The sequence below is a fragment of the Solea solea genome, chromosome 13 (genome assembly GCF_958295425.1).
Source record: "Solea solea chromosome 13, fSolSol10.1, whole genome shotgun sequence".
NCBI classification, from domain to species: Eukaryota; Metazoa; Chordata; class Actinopteri; order Pleuronectiformes; family Soleidae; genus Solea; species Solea solea.
This window is the reverse complement of record NC_081146.1, coordinates 2066665-2071664: the sequence shown is the minus strand read 5'-3', so window position 1 is coordinate 2071664 and position 5000 is coordinate 2066665. Positions and strand designations below refer to the sequence as shown.

General features: G+C 39.0%; 1 protein-coding gene across 6 annotated transcripts in view; it reads right to left on the bottom strand.

Annotated features, from left to right (window-relative positions):
• Positions 1 to 4782: 4782 nt before the first annotated feature.
• arhgef1b (Rho guanine nucleotide exchange factor (GEF) 1b) overlaps positions 4783 to 5000 on the bottom strand; it is a 53925-nt gene continuing 53707 nt past the window's right edge. For all 6 annotated transcript variants that reach the window (XM_058646930.1, XM_058646928.1, XM_058646929.1 and 3 more), the window contains one exon: positions 4783 to 4959. The gene's annotated coding sequence lies outside the window, so the exon portion shown is untranslated. The remainder of the gene's footprint in view (positions 4960 to 5000) is intronic.

The following is a 5000-nucleotide window of genomic DNA, read 5'->3' as shown; positions in this document are numbered from 1 at the left end:
AAGGTTTGAATATAGGTCAAACATGGATACATGAACACACCGACGAGGACTAAGACAAATATTCTTCAACAGATTTAAATTTCTTTCAGAGAGACAAAAAAATCTGCCAGTGGGGGAAAATAAATAAACTGTGTTTGGCTAGAATTCTTGAAAGTAGCTTTAAATCTAGACACTTTGAGATTATCAATAATGAGTCTTTACTGCAGAAAATGACTCTGTTATTGATTATTATTGAATGGTAATTAATGAACTGGTCTGAGTGTTTGTTTTTTTATAAGTGATTTTTCATTTTCATTCATCATTTTGGTTTGTGGACGTTGGAGAACATTAAAGTTTAAACTTTAAAGTTAAGGATGATCTAAATGTACAACATGTGAAACACAAGCCACAAGATGCCTGAAGCTGTCGTTTTAAAGCGCTAACACACTAATAGAGTTAATATGTTACATTTCTGACAGTAAATGGCACAAACTTCACCTCGGTCTTATATTTAATATTTAATATTTAATATTTAAAAACAGAAATCACAAAACAGGCATTTATTTCCCCAATTTATTTAAAAACAACAAGAATTAAAATAAAAACAAACGTACCACAGTTTTCCTTAAGTATACATCTTAACACAATAAAAAAATCAAAACCCAAATACACAATATAGTTCTTGCATATTCATTGTTTATATATAGGCAAAGCTGGCAGACGCTCACATGACAACAAAGCACGGCAGCAGTGGCCCCGCCCCCCCAGACACGCAACAAACCAGCCAATCAGAAGCCTGGGATGATGATGATGATGATGATGATGATGATGATACCTCCATGATAAATAGTCACTTGGTCACAACGGTCACAACACGGCACCACTCTTTATATACATGTTCTATACATCGAGGCATTTGCATGTAGCACACGTGAGGAAGAGCGGGAGGGAGGGAGGGAGGGAGGAAGAGCGGGAGGGAGGGAGCTGCAACTAACGATGAATGGATGAATCCACCGATTCATTTCTGGATGGTCTGTGAAATGTGAGAAATGCTCAACTGTCTGTTTTGTCCACAAATGATTCAGGTTGAATGATTTCTTAAGAAAATTGAAAGTCGACGCGGGGGCGCAGTGGCAGTCGACGCGGGGGCGCAGTGGCAGTTGTGTTGGAAACCTAACGGCATGATCATTTCATACGGAGGTTCATTTGTTCTTGTTGAGAATGTATAAGATGAAGTGGTTGGAATTGAACTGAAAAAGTGAAACTGTTATAAAAAAGCTCTCTTTATGGGATGTATTTTAAAAACAGTTGTAGCTTCATGTTTTTAAATGGCTGCTAATAGTTCCAGTGGTTCCCAGAGACTGGGTCGTGACCCACAGACGGGTCACGGGAGATTGTTTTTGGGTCCCCAGACATATGTTTTAAATAATAAAGTTGAAATGTTTTTACAGGAAATGGCTGTAAATGAGTCACTTTAATCTCAGTTACAGTACAGAACGTTTGGAAAGCTGTAATATTGGTATCAATAGCTATTCAAGTTTATTACGTCGTGTCATGAGTCGCATGTTTGGATTCAGGTGTAAAACTTGAGTTTAACCTCGTTTTACTTCTTTCATTAAAGAATCACAATCCAGATGTTTTTCTAAACCAGTGAGGACTGTTGTTATCGTAGAGTTTGGACTAGAGATCAATAAATATATTGTTTTAGCACATTAATCCGCTCCTATGGTACATTTTACTGCGCTGTGGAGACACAGTCGTGGTTACTACTGGCTACACTAGCACTAATTATGCATCACTGACCTATAATTGGTCAGTTAAAGGTCAGTTTAGCTTCAAATGCGATAATTGACTATATATACACACAATATAGGCTAGCTGCTGTTGTCGTTAAAGGGAAACTTGGACTGTTTAAGGTGACGTTACCATTTAAACTTTCTGATACAGATATTTTCTTTAAGTAGTTAAGTTTAGTAGTTAGTCCTGAGAGATTCAACATGACTTTAAAAGAAAACGCCACTAAATTCTAAATTCTATAAACTGTCGGTCCAGCACATGAGGTCTAGTGTGAGTAATGCGGGGTCCACGCCCTGATGAGCTCAGAGATGCATTCAATGTACCTCGTAAATGTCTTCACTTCTGCATTTGGCCCATTAAACAAACGCATGCTGCTGTTGCCACCTTGTGGTAATACAGTAGACTTATCAATGCAAACATTTAATAAAACACATGCTGGGAATGTTCTTGGATGTTTCAGGGATATTAATCGGAGGCTAATAATAATAATGATAATTCATAATAATTCAAAGGATCATTATTCTGTCGGTCAACCTCTAGTTTAAATGGAATATAAGATTACAAACAGTGGTGATAGGTGTGAGGATTATGAGGGGGTTGGTCCCGGGAAACTTTCCTCCCCTGTTTGGCCCACAACATTTTGAGAACCTCTGTATCAGAAAGCTTTTGAAATCCCGCCACCTCAGAGTGAGATGTTGGAGTTTGGTATGAAGGAAAAGCAGCAGCTAAGTGCATCATCATCGCCGACGCGTGCTAATATACAGGTGAACGAGGATCACGTGCTAATATACAGGTGAACGAGGATCACGTGCTAATATACAGGTGAACAAGGGTCACGTGCTAATATACAGGTGAACGAGGATAACGTGCTAATATACAGGTGAACGAGGATAACGTGCTAATATTCAGGTGAACGAGGATCACATGCTAACATACAGGTGAACGATGATAACGTGCTAACATACAGGTGAACGAGGATCACATGCTAACATACAGGTGAACGAGGATCACATGCTAATATACAGGTGAACGAGGATAACGTGCTCATATACAGGTGAACGAGGATCTAACGGTGCTTTGTTACGTCTTTGGTCCGCGGCCACACGTCTGCCACTGCTTTAGAGACGACAGCATCAGAATCACTATTACAATCAAATGCTGAACAAAACACAAACGAAGCGGAGCTCAGTTATTGCTACAAGGGAAGAATGGATTTTTTTTCTTTGCAATAATAACACGTGAATTTAATGTTAAAGTTAAACATGAAATTGTCAGTGTTTTGAATCAGGAGCTGTGATTTGTATTCTGGAGAAATAATTCTGGCAATGATTGACCTCTGTGAACACTGGGCCATGTGTGTGTGTGTGTGTGTGTGTGTTGTTTTTCCTACATCAGCATCTCACGACCTTTCAAAGTACTTGCAATTAGAGACGGGACGATACACAGTATTACTGCACAGCACAATAAGTGAATTTATGAGTATAAATATGAATGTTTGACTCAAGATACAGTCTGCATCACTCCACACCTCATGATTTATTATCATAATTATAATATTTGTTATTACGTTATTTGTTTTCATACACTGTCGATAAACAGTCTGTTTTAAAGTTAGAGTAAATAAAGAGCAGTAAGCAGTAATGGACATTATGGAAGAGGATTAAGGCCACTGGTGACAATCTGTTTAAAATATAAAGAAGAAAAAAAGATTCAAAAATGTTTACTTTGTCTAAAAAAACTAAAAATTCTGATTTAATCTCAGAATTCTGAGATTTAAAATGAGGATTTTTATTATTTTCTTTACTTTATTCTCAGATTTATTTATTATTATTATTTTTTAGAATTCTGACTTTCTCTTACTTAATTCTGTTTCCACACGTGTCCCTAATCCGCCTCCATAGGACAAAGGCCTAATGCTCATCTTATGTGCACATGTAGTTTCCTCATCAGTCCACACAAACCTCCTCTAGTCTGGTGTTTACCACATTTAATCTGATGTTAATCTGATGTGAAAGATGAAAGATTATCCTTTATTCGCTGCATGCTTTTATGAACGTGGAAACTTTCATGTTAGAACGTTTTCTCAGGCTGATCAAAGAGAGCAGCATGATGTCATGAATCATGACTAACTAACTCCATAAAGATAAGGTTTTCACATCGTCACATGACTTTGCTGCAAACTCACAAAAACTCTCTCTCCCGTCTTCCATCTTCCTTCTATTCCCTCCATCACACTTTCTCAGTCTTCCATCTCAGCTGTGTGTTTGTGTGCGTGTGTGTGTGCGTGTGTGTGTGTGTGTGTGTGTGCGTGTGTGTGTGTGCGTGAGGCCCAGTGCTGTAACAATGTGACGCAGGTGCAGGAGAACCCACTGACCCAACACGACTCGGAAGAATAAATAAAAGCGGTGCATACAAACAAATTATGAACAACATGATTACCTGCAGTAATACTATTTATAAATGTTGACTTTGTTTGTGGCCTAATTACAGTAAGATCGCTCCAAATTAAAAAAGAACTTTGTAACACACACACACACACACACTTGCATTGAGAGAATTGTGTTGAAATGAGTTTTGATGAGAAAGAAAGTGCATGTGTGTGTAACTTTGGCATAATATAGATGAGAAAGAACACAAATATCAGCAGTAGTTTTTTTCTTCTCCATATGCTACATCCATACTCCACCACAGCTGAGTGAGCGACAAACAATCTGCATCAGTGTGCGTCTGCTTTTTGTTTTGTTTTTTTTTTGCACCATTGTTTCATGATTCTGCAGGGTGTGCATATGTGTGTTACAGCAGATTATAATCTCTAGGTTTTCTAAGCCAGCGTCTCTCACAGGAAAATGACTGCTTCTTTTTTTGGCAACTCTTTCGCAAACACAACTTCCCCCTCAGAAGTAGGAGTCTCGTCTCTGTACGCTTCTCTACCCAGCATGCACACACCTCCCATGTTCCGACACTGAACCACCGCGTGGAGCACAGCGCCCGCCCTCCCTCCCTCCCTCCCTCCTTCCTTCCATCCTTCCTTCCTTCCCTCTGTTTGGCAGAAAAAAACAAACCTCCTGCTTGACACAGACAAATAAGGCAGCAAGGGTCCAGACGTGACTTATCATGAGAGTTCTGGAAACGTCCAAGGAAGCCGTTGAAAGTCACTCTTACAAAACCAGCACCAGCAAAAATCTAAACGACAAGAACAGACTGGGATTAACAACGACAGAGTG